Consider the following 13,038-nt stretch of genomic DNA (forward strand, 5'->3'; position numbering starts at 1 on the left):
CAAAAATGTAAGACAGAAGCTAGTGTAGCTTTCTCTCATCGTGTACGTGTAAGATTGCTTTTCAACAGGCACACGGTGACTACCACTAATTGATTCTATGTATTAAACGCTTGATTGAGTTTGGAATGATGAAAGCGTAAACAAGTGTAATTTGAAAATGCCTCTTGATGTGATCCGTTCATACACATTGATTCAAATGAACGTACTACGATTTCCCTCCAAGTATCATTGTGCATCAGCATTCCTTCGGTGATCAAGTCCACTGTTTACTGAAGGCCACAAGCCTGAAAACACGGCATCAAATAAAAGTGGAGTGGAAGGCCTCCCACAGGGTCCCGATTCTCTGCTCATAACCCCCACAGCGTTGAATCCCCAATCAATCAGAATGTGATTTTTTTTTTTCTTCTCCGAGGGCTACTCCTTCCCCCACCCTCGCCTTCTTTCAACCCCCTCCCGCCGCCACTGCTCTTCATGAAATAAGAATAAATTGAACTGCAGGCTAAACCCTTTCTCATCCAAGCCTAAATATGGCTACTGCGAGGAAACAAATATTGCATCTTCCATATTGGAACTCCCAAGGGTATTACTTAACTTCTTATAGAAAGGTCAACTCTCAAATGGGTGGAAAAAAGACAGCAGAGGAAAAATGATTGCGTGGATGGCAAATAACAAGCTTTTCCCCTACAGATGAAAAAATGATTCCATGGTGAATGATGGATAGAGAAGATTAGACACTAGAACATTAGAAATCAAGATTTGTTTCCTGGCTTTATTCTTCAATACATGAAACTTGACTTTTTTTTTTGCTTTTAACATCTGTTTGAAATGGTTATCAACATTAACAGACTGAACTGAACTTAACAAAATAAGTGTATATAATTTAGTAGGACAGTAGCTCTCTCTGATGTGAAAATTAAAACGTGCAATACACTCGGGCAAGAGATATTCTATTCTAGTCATAAAATTTCTTGCGGGCCAATTAAAAATGGAAGATGTGCTGCAAATGGCCCACGGGCCATATAATGGATAATACCACATTCTTTAGAATGGAAAGAATTTGAACAGCTGTGTGACCTTGATTTAGCTAATAATGTAACCGTTGTTTCATCAACACTTCTAATGGAAGAATTCCAGACTGTAGATCTTTGTCACAAAAATTGAAGTTGAAGACCAAAGTGTGCAAATGCCCCAGCCGACCTCCCAGTAATGATAACGCTTTGGTGACTATTGAGGACTAATCAGTCACAATGATTCCCAAAAGGACATCGTGGCCTACTTATAAAAGATAAGCTCATAGTGTATTCGCCAGTGCTGAAGGAAGCATACGTACAGTATATCCCATTTTATACTCGACAGGATAAAGCAATGGGGAGTGTGGAAGGCAGGTGAAAAAGAGAGGGTGGATGGAGCAAGGGGAGAAAAGCATCAGAGTAGAACTGTGTCAGACAAGCAACAACTCAGTCAAAGGAACATTTTCAAGGGCAGGAACGAGAGCAGACATATTGTGTATTTCGGGGAAAGCAGAATGACCAGGAGACGAGGTGGGAAGTGCAGGGCCCTCGGCTTCAGCCGTTTTGGGCGCCCTCGTTTCACAATGCTGCAACTAGAAAAAAACAAATCTGAAAAGTCTGTGCTTCTGCCAAAAATCCACTCATGGTGGAAAAAAGACAGCTATTTACTTCTTTATGAAGAAAAAAAAGCAAGAATATGGAGCCATCAACCTTCAAAGTATCAATCCTTACTCGAGACACAGCATCAGTTAATGAATTGTGCATTTGTGACTGGTTCTAATACATTCCTATTTCAATCAATTAAAAAAACAAAACAGATAAAGCAAAGAATATCTTTGGCCAATTTGCAGCATGTCTGACTTGCAATCTTATGTGATTGTGAATTTTATATTTATCTTTTTTTTTTGCAGTATACCTGTCTTTGCAGCGTTCGTCTATTTCGATCGCGAGTGCCCTTATCGGCCACATATAGTAGTTGAAAACTGGGTTCTTAGCATTCCTAAGAGCAGTCAAAAATGTCAAGATGAACAAAATACACCACGATAAGAACTTTGACTGGCAGATAAAGATGAAAAAGATCTGCAGGCTTGGCCGTCTACTGCGGATGACATAATGAAAGAATTTATATAACACTCAGTTGAGGAGAAGAAAAAAAACCCAGCAAGTATATCATGACATAAAAATCAAGCTTACACAGATGTCTGAAGCTTGCCAAAATACTGCAGCATTATTTTTAGACTGCAGCTCTGACTGTGTCTCTTTTCTGCCTATTTCATAACTCCAAAGAGTTTTCTCCTAAAGCGCTTGCATCTCTGTTTGTGAGCTGGGAAATGAAGGAACTTTCCTGTTTCCCTTTCTTTAATCGTGATCATGCCTCACTTGAGCTCTTTTGGTCTTCACTGCATCACCGCCTTTCCTCATAGTAACAGACAGTGGATCAATATCCATGTCTTAGTGCTCCAATTTCTATTGACTTTGTTTTCCTTAAGACTCCATAAAGAGCCAATGGGGAGTATGTGTCACCACCGTCAGGACCGTCTTCTGGCATTCATTCTCCTCTTCACTGTTGTTGCCCAATAAATAGTATCAAGTCGCTGAAGTGAAGGACCACTGTAGCATTAATTCTCTTTCCTTTTGCATTTTTTTTTTTGGGGGGGGGATTTCTTTTTTGTCGATGCATCTTAAGATCCCTGTCATCAGACATTACAAATGGAAACATTGAATTGGCTGAACTGCTTGCCAGCCTGGAGTGAAGTTGACCTCTGAACTGTGAGGCAGATGTGCTGACCAATGTACATGTAGAAATGTGATCTTACAATGATGCGGTAACAGAGTAAACAGAGCAAGATGATTCCCAGCAGCCTACACATCCCCTAGAGTGAACAAATGTGGGGAAATCCTATTAGAGAAAGATGCGATGGGGAATGGACCTGGCGACAACGCTTTGAGGATAAAAGAGGATCATGCTAATTTGTTTTAGCACATGATGCTGTGGATGTATAGAAATCTTTGAAGGAACCCTTTACGCACCAGTGCATGAGTCATGGGTAGGAAGTGTAGGTGTGTGCACTATTGGCTGTGTTTGAATGTCTTTATCTTGGAGTAATGAAGGCGCATGCTGTCCGCCAAGCAGCTGGTGTAGTTCTTCATGCTGATGTGCACCTCAGGATATCCCTTTTGACGACATACATTCATCATCCATCAACCCTTGTTTCGCTGCACCGCCATCTCATAATTTCATCCTAAGGACTCATCCTCAGTGGCTATAAGAACCTCTCGAATGAAAAAAATATGCAATACTATGCTACTACCCCAAATCAAAATCTTACTGAATAAATCAATACATTTTGCATTGGTTGTACTTTAAATGGTCTTTGACTGACAGGTTAAATGACGACATGCGCATAGATTCAATGAAAAGACAAATTATTTTTGACATTAAAATATTAACTATAGAATAAATACAGTAGGGCTGCAACAACCGCTAAAAATCAATTATTAACAGTGTTGCCTTGGATTCATTGTGCAACTACCTACAGGAAACGCTGACATACAAAAAACAGTCATGGAAATCAGCATTGACGCTTTAGTAATTATAAAGCTTCAAATAAGACACACACAGAGCGCAGCCCCAAGTGTTGTAGAGCTACTTATCTTCTTGTATGATGACTATTAATGAGGACGCGGTAAACAAGTGCACGTCTGCATTAAAAGTATTGCCCTTCACAAAGCATTGGAGGGAAGGACAGAGAGCGGGCCACATTCAGGGACAAACAAGTCTTACACAACAGCGTGTCTTGTCTCTCGTAACGTATACGATTTAAAATATTTGAATTGAGAACAAAGAAATGTATTGTCATAGCTATACATAGAAGAATATAACGCTATGAAAAGAAATGATCTCAAAACAGCCACACTGTCATAGTGAAGCGGAGTTGACACATTCTTCATCCTCTGGGTTTCCAATTTTTCATGACAAATCAATCCATTTGTCATTGTTCAGCACTGCAGCTCAAGTAAATGATTGACACTTGCCAGCAACCAGGAGAAGCCATGTGGTGACGATGCTAAGAGCTTGTGACTGACAGGAGAACATTAGTCCATTTCTGAATGGGCACGAAGTGATTTTTTTTTCCCACTGAACCCCAAATCCCTTGCAGCAATCCTGCCTCCAACAATGGCGACAATACCCAGCATGAGGTTAGAAATATTGATTGACTGAATAATTCAACATATAACATTACAAATAAAAATCCCAAGAAAGAAAGAAAACAATCATCAGTAGACATCATGCGATGTTTAGTGAATTAAGCAAGTTCTTGCTTTACCTAAAGTCTGGTACTGTGGTCATTTAACATTTTTGGGGAAATTGTCCATTTTCAAAAATGAAAAGCACACACCATCTGGAATGGCAGGTGGTATTCCTTGTGAAGTTATCAACAACACCTTCCCATTCAAATGATAAGACAAGTTCACTTTTTTTTTTTTAATGACATATCTTCAATGTACTTGATTTTATTTTTTACGAACCTAATTTTAAAAACACCATTATTTTGACTCATAAACTATGTAATAAAACAAACATCAATCACTGTCGTGTCCTAGTGGTCCCCTTCAACGCTTCCTCGGGCACTATTATTGTCCCCCTCTGATTAAAAAGAATCAAGAAGCTCCTGGAGAGCAAACAGATGGCCCGAGCTTTCCAAAACCCAAGGTCCCTTTGCCTACAAAGCACTTTTCTTTTGTAATTGTGCCTTAAGGGGGGAACGAGCCCATGTGGTTTTACAAACTGGGCGATACAAGAAGGTGGTGGTATTGTGGCACAGATCGTGTGGTCAGTAGGCCAAAGTCATCTTTAGAAAATAATAATACACTAACTGCGCATTTGAGCATCCTCGCATACGATTGCATGACCTACATTTATCTTTTCTTCTGCTGCCTATCCGAACAATGATTTTTAAAAAGCACCACAATAACTCTCGGCAGATGTTTTGATCTTAGGAATGAACGGTAAAGACGTGCGTATGAAAATATTTCGCCGATAGTTTAAATGTTCAAAGTCAAGTAGTCTGCAATAGTGGTAGTCGACCAATTGGGTAAAACAGATGAGTATGAGAGTGTGTCATTTTCTTCTGTGAACAGTGTGTGGGTGCTTGAAATTAAAGCCGCAGCCGCAGAGTCTGCATGTGCACCCACACAGATAAAATAAAGGATGGATTTTTTTTAAAAGGAATTAAACAACTGACATGGTAATGACTGGCTTGAAAAAGGGGCGTTTTTTTTCTCTATGATTAATTTGGGAAAGCGTATTCTGTGACATACATCAAAGAATTTTGCAGGAATAAGTAAAAACTGTCAAATATTATCTGGTGTCCATACAGTGGTTATGTCACAGGAGCAAATAATTGCTAAAGACAGTGGCAATAACAGATCTGGAGTCGCTTATTTTCATATCTCTGTCAGGTATATAACCTTCATGGAATGTGTTTTGCAGTTCTAAAGTGCTTGTCAATCATCGTCTTTTGTTTTGTTTATTCCTTGATGTCGGCTCTCTTCTCAACACGCCTTTTACTGCCGTATCAAGCACAGCATTTCAACTTTCAGACCATTTTTTTTTAATCCCACGCTGTTTGACTCGCTCGGTTACTTTAAACGTATTCTGGGATAAGTTGTTGATGGCTCTTGCTCTTGCTCTTGCTCTTGCTCTTGCTCTTGCATCGTGGAGCAATCTTTTCACCAAACGCTTCAGGTGGGTTTGTCAAATCAACATTCTGTAGGAAATTCTAGCTTGATAAGTTATCCTCTACTTAAGATACAGCAAGCATCACACAAATATCAATGAGCCGTGCCGCACGATCAATACTACATGAAGGGTGAATCATGACGACCAGTGAAAGGAAAAGGAAGAAACGCAATTCCTTAGAGACCAAAATCGATAAAGTTATCGGCAAAGTGGAGCCGAGGAAGGCCACGCTGTTCGGTGGTCTTGGCACAACCATAATGGACAAAAAGAAAATGCAAGAGAACTGCATCAATCAATCAAAATCTGCAGTCAATCAATCAATCAAAACCCTTTATTTATTTGAAAGAAAAAAGGGTAACTTGAAAGGACAAAGATCAGCAACCACAAACAAAGGATGGATAAAAAAAAATGTGCAAACAGTGCAAAATCTATATATGATAATATTTCTGTTTGCTATTTTGACAACAGAGACAAAGAGGGAACATAAATAATATTTGGGGACTCTACCAAACTGAAGCATTATAATTGCACAAACTATTTTAGATTCCTTCAACAAGCGTCAAGCAATTAAAAATGAAAGTCAAATTTCCTACAGTCTGTCCATCTTTTCACCAGATCTTCACCCAAATTTGGCTGCACACGTAAGCAGAGTTTATAAACTGCCCCGGGAAATAATGGCGTAAACCGAGTTAATTGCTATCTCAACAATCATCCTCAAAGAGAGTCGCTGTGTGTCAGCCGTCGGCATCAATCGATCCACTTGCAATCGAGTGACTGCGAAAGTGAAAGTGAGTGAAACTCATTGCTCAATGTGTTTGTGCATGTCCAGACTTGACTTGCATGTATTCACAGATTAGCATTTTTAGTCTTCTGCATACAATTAGTTTGAGATTCATGTCGTATGTCTGCCACCCCACCAAGTGGTATGTCTGGTCCACCAAGAAAACATTCTCTTCCTTTTATATGATTTGTCTGGCCCATAAATGGTCATCTGTAATGTTTTCAAGCGTATCCAAAACCTTCTTAAATGTCAAATTGAATGAAATGACAGGTAACAATAACTCATCGCCCTGCAATCTTTTGCTTGGAATTAATCTTGCCATTTCACCAAAGGCCGCCCTAGCCAAGAACATTGATGAACCTATCAATCTCGCCCATAATAGACTATATGATTATAAATCACTTAACTGAATAGTTCAGCCACTAATTGAAATGTTCAGTCTTGATATCACAATCACTCGCTGTCCTTTCCTGGAACACGAGTACTAACAGAGATATGAAGTGCCAGTTTGATCTTAAACCTATTTTAAGTATGGATGTGTTTCAAAAGTGCTGGAGCATTCTTTTCTGTGTATCCATATAAGAATAATATTTCTGTCTATATAAATAAAGAAAACGCTGTTGCTCCGTGACAAAGAAAAAAAATTGCCACCAGACAAACAAACGTACGTCTTGAATGCAATATTGAAGAGGAAGCTGTCACGAGAGCATAGATCAAAATGACAGACAGGAAGTCCAAGGCAGACTAAAGTAGAGCTTGCGCTATTTCATTACCTCCATTTGAACCATACGCGTTCCATATTTCTTAGAATAAAAGTTAAGCATCATCAATCATTTGAACAGGATTGGCCTTATTCATTATTCTGTATTATTCTTTCATCTTGGTATCTCAATCGTTTTGATTGCGTCAGAAGAATCTGCGTCTTCAAAGCACTGCTGATGAAATCACAGAAAAGCCTGATTCACTACCAAAATATAACATTGATTGTTTTTTTTTTAAACGCCATTTTAATTCAGTTTAAGAAAAACAGGCTGTTGTGTTTTGTAGCTGCTGCTATTATCGCCTTTGCGTCCACGACAAAATAACCTCTACTTTGTTGTTATTGTTTTCTATCAACTACAGTATTCGAACAATATTAAATCTTCTTACAGAGCCAACATAATGACAGGTTTGACAACATACCTTTATTGTGCTGGCTGTGAGAAATTGCACGCTGCCATTACCTGAAATGAAATGCACAGGTGAAGCCAGCAGATAAAGACATATTGAAGTGTAGGAAATGCTTCAAAGCATTGAAATACGCATTTTCAGGGCAGCTTCAGAAAGTCAATCAATTGCTGACAAATCAAAAGTGTGTCCTTTCAGTGGCAAATAGCCATGCCTATGAGTAACAAAGGCGTTCACCGCTGTTGTTTGTTAGCGCCTTCTTCTGACTCATGCCTTCCATGCGATTTGCTTATTACACTTTTCAATTTGGATGGGGAAAATCGACAAGTAGAACAGAGCCGAGTGGGATCTGTAGATCTGTGAAGTGGCAAATGATGTCTAAACAAGAGGACTACTTTCAACACTGGCTCCTTATTTTCCTTCCAAAACTCTGGATGTCATTTTTTTTTTTTAGATCAGGAAAATGATGTTGGCTTACATTTTCAATTCTATCAATTTGTTTTGGATAACTACTCTCAAAATGCAGCAGTGGACACAGTAGAATATAAATATTGTGCCCACGGTATATTATATATTATTTTCTGAGAAACCGTATCACAAAGCACATCAAATGACAACAGAACTTTCCTGTCATTGAGACTGACCTCCATTTTGTTGGATAAATGCTGCACATTGTGTTCACACGGCATTATAGACCCACATGAAAATGTATTTTATGCTTGGTCCAGCCCTCCCTCCCATCGATTCAGCCTACTGTTTTTGCCAACATGATACAAAAGACGTTTGGGATGAATGGACGGATGGATGGATGGAGTTTAAAAGGCATGTAGTGTTTTATAATAACAAAGAGGCAGCTTCAACGCATTCAAATTTATTTTGCTGCCAGTCTGCCCTTGTCACAAGAGAGCATATGTTATTAAACCGAATAGCAATATTGTTAGTGCATAATTCAATAGGCTCGGTTTCATTTTGAATCCAATGTAATATTTTAGACCAGATATTAAATAAGTGTCTATCTACTGAGCTAATATTTTTTTGGGTTCCGACAAGTTTTTAAGTTTGCAGCGCTGAACCTGAGAGGCAAATGGTGAAGTTAAAATAAATCAAAGTGCTGTGTCCAAAGCTTTTGAACAATATGACGGCTTTGAATAACATGCAGACGCAAGCAAGCTGTCAGCCAAATGATGGACTGACAAGCTTTGCTACCGGGCCTGAAGACACAGCACATTTCCACCAATCTTCAGAATTAACGTCAGCAAGCCACTTTCAAACACCTCTGTTGCGTCAGCAGCATATTTACTCTTCTAAAATGATTCCCTTGGATACTTTGAGCAAGCCTCTTGAGAAAGCCGGGTCGAACATTACTGCAACATTTGTTTAGGGATGATCTCCGAAATGGATAGTGACTTTGGGAATTGAATGTTTCCTCAGCTGCATGCTTGGATGGATCTTCTCAACCTCTCAGTTGGGCCATCGACAACGAGCGCGGTGCGCTTTTGTCGCGAGTGTGGTCGTGTCTTAATCGATTTACATTTTGATTTGGTTTTCTTTCATCGGATGTCGTGTTTTCTTGTGCCTCTTTTGTTTCCATCTGTGCTGGTGTATTTCAATGAGCTCCCTCAGCCACTCGTTGTCTTGACACTTATTTAGTTTTCTGCTTTCTTCTTCTTCTTTTTTTCCCCCCATTGTTTGGGTTTGCTGCATGTTGCTGAGTCCCATCTGCCCGAGCACCTGGCCCTTTCCTCCTTGATTCCCCAATTTCCCTTTTCTCAGTTGTGTGTGCGTATAAATAAATGATCATAAATGAAATCAATGAAAAAAGAAAACCCAAATCGGAGGAGTCAGATATGTACACATACACACGAGCAATGTGTGTTGATCACATCCTTAAAAGCACATCTTTTCTGTCTGAGCACATCTCTGACCTAATTTCTTGACTTTTCTGTGCTTAATCACTTCAACAGAATGGACTTGTGCAATTTTAAGTACAGACATGGGCAGCTTAGTTGTGGCTTCTTGCAATTTCATGCACTACTGGATTTGCCCTTGGCCTGCCGAGTTACAGCTTTTCTGAACTCTCCACTATTTGAGGCATGTTTTGCTCGGATGGCGTCATGGTGAGCAACGCAACAGCTGGGCCAGTTGGGTTCACTTTTGCTTTTTGAAACACTGAATTGGGCTAAGAACATGATCACCTTCATGTTCCTAACATCAGAAATGACTATAAAGGTCAAACAAACGGGCAATACACAAAAAAATGATTTGTTTACAAGTTTAGGTCAATGAAAGACACCTCAAAACGGATCACAGTTGGTAAAAGGACTTGATAGAATTATTCCAAAAGAAATACTGAATGGACTGTGAACACGGTGCTGCTTGGTAAGTCCCAAGTGATGATCTCTTAGGTGCTTTTCAAATGAAAGTGTTTGGTGGCTAGAATGTCATAGCTGACCTTCTGTCCTGTATTTTATTCATACGCTCACCGGAGGTGGCCATTTTTTTCTTCCTCACCTTCATTGACCTTTTGGTATTTTTGTTTTTATTCTAAACAATAAGAGCTGCATGTACACTATCACAGCATTCCTCGGTGCAACAAATTGAGATGCAGAGGTCTCAGGTGCACAGTATCTTTCATCTGTGGCAAAATAGAAAACAGCACAGTATGTATGTGGATGGGAAGGTTAAGTTAAATTTCCCTGCAGAATTCTGCACATCCAGAATGAATACATCACTATGGCTGCCCTTGTTTTTATATGAGAGGACTCCATAATCTTTGAAGTCACTTTCAGTGGTCATCATGATTGTCAGAGCACAAAAGCACGCCACTTTATTTTGCCAGCTTGTAATACACTGTATAGTCTGCAGAAGAGAAAACAAGATGACGCTCGTAAACACTCTCATTCTTGTTTGGAAAATTGCTACGACTAACTTTGGAGTTGTTTCTAAAAAACGGTTCGTCGGAAGACAAATTGTAGCTGTCTTCACACCTTTTGCTAGTTTTAAGCTGTTTTTCTCAGACAGGACTTTATTTGTGTGCTTGATGTAAGACAGAACTGGGATAAGATCAGAGTTTGGGATTCAATAATAAAATCCATCGGGGTAACATAACTTTGAGCACAACTGTAGGTGGTCTTGCAAACAAACTCTGGTTCAGTGCAACAGACTCATTCATACCTTTTAGATACTCTTTGAATCCTGATTGGGGCTTTTTTGACTTGATGCAACTTTGACTCCATTTTTGAAACTTTTTTGTTGAACCAACACCAAATAAAGCCACAGTGTAATACATCCAGACTACAGAAGCAAATGATATGCCCGTGCACACAAGGTGTATTTGCTGATAAACCAAGATGCACACAAAGTTCTCTTCCTCCTTTGTTGTAAATCTCATGTCTGCTGTCTTGCCTAGGCCAACCTGAGCCCGAGTCTTGACAGATATTTTGAGTTTCCCCTGGGTTTTAGTCTCACCGGTGGTGGTTATTTGACAAGCAGCGTCACCGTGGAGCTTTCTGTTGGCGCTGGCAATAGGTTAGAGGAAAGTGTTGTGTGTGTGTGCGGGTGCTTTCATGCTGACAGAGGGAGGGATGAGGAAAAGGAGCATCTCGCCATCCATCCTTTTTCGTCCCATGCTAATTCGTTCCATCACCACGGTAATGGGATTTGGAGGGCTATTGGAGCTGGCCAACGTGATATCCCTGTTCTCAATGATTCCCTCTGACTTGCATGTTAGTTTCCTGATTCATTCTCCGCTTGCACAGGCCTCCATTAAAGAGCAGGGGGGGAGTCATTTGGATCAGGATTGTTATAGTCCTCTGCTATATGGACTGCTGAATTTTATTCTTAGTAGAGCCAGTGCACAACAAAAGCGATCTGAGCTACAGGGGACTTTATTGCCATAATAGCGGCACAGCTGTGGCCCCCACTGGAGCTTCTTTATTCAGACAGAGTTTATGTTTATGGCCATTCATGAGGGCACTTTTGCAAGTCATCATTTCAAGCAGTCTTTTGGGTTATGTGCTCATATCTACTTGAATTATGGGGTGGAAACACCAAGGTCAGAATTGCAGCCAATTCCTCAAAGAAATGAGGAAGCCACACTTTGATGCACAATATCAATTGTAAACTCCTCATTTTTGGAACTTGGTTCAGGATAGTTAAGTCAGATTTATGAACTCAACTACTTCATTTTAAAGCTTGCTAAACTGAACTTTGAGCTACTTTGTGTGGATGAACTTCAGAGGCTGACATAGGCACGTTGGGTTTCATTAGGGTTAAGAATGCAGAAGCAAGACCTCACCCCCCCCCCCCCCCCCCCCTGTGGAAAAAAAATAATTTTGTAATTTACTCATGGCAACACTTGGTAGAGGGAAGGAAATTTTGTGTGCATTTGAGAGCAAGCTCATGGTTCCCCTCTGGTGGTTTCCCTAAGTGACAAGCCCACAGGATTAAAGAAGCGTTAGTTAATCCTAAAGTGCATTGGGGAATCCAGCACGGTGGTCCAAGACTAGCTTTGCATGGCGGTCTGCTGTGGGACCATTCAGTTAGCTATTTCCGTTAAATGTAAAGACGGGTATCCTTGACGCTAAAAATGGATTCATTTATCAGAATACTGTCCACAGTTTCACTTTGAAGGTAATTCAAAGGTTGATAGCATCCAACCTTTAACACCATCACTCTGTCCCTTTTATTCAGCAGGTTGAGAAAAGACCAACGCTTCTGAGGCAAAGGGTTAAACACTTTCTCGCCCCCTCACACATCATTTCACGCTACCCACACGGCCCCAGCTCAACTCCGTGATCTATCCGTGTGCTAACAGTTTGAAGACGACATCGTGCATCACTAGTTGGTTGTCTCATGACTCAAGAGTCCCTATGAGCTCTAATCGACCCCATTCTGAGCATTGATATCATTCAGCGGTTTAGCCGCAAGCATTGCTTTAATTTGTCATCCTATACTCTATACTGTGTATCTTTGCGTCTGTCTGTTGCAGATTTTATTTTTTTTTCCCACCTCATACCGATGGGTGGGTGTGGAACGAATCCCTCACGATGAACGCGAGTTCTCTGTAATGAAACACACAAGAGCGAGGGAGCTGATTGGTGGAGATGCAATGAAAATGGCAAATGCAGGAGGACCATAACAATGAATAACTAAGTAAACAGCATGGACCCTGGAGGGCGTGGACACCTAAAGCTGAGTATATACTGTGCCAATTAAGCCTCTTTCAAGCCCCATTACGAGTGTAACTCATTTTTTAATCTGAGCCAACGGCAAATTTGGGAGTGTCCAGGGAAATACAAGATATGACTGGCAGGTCAAGTCGGAAATGCGGTCAG

The sequence above is a fragment of the Syngnathus scovelli genome, chromosome 14, assembly GCF_024217435.2.
Source record: "Syngnathus scovelli strain Florida chromosome 14, RoL_Ssco_1.2, whole genome shotgun sequence".
NCBI lineage: Eukaryota > Metazoa > Chordata > Actinopteri > Syngnathiformes > Syngnathidae > Syngnathus > Syngnathus scovelli.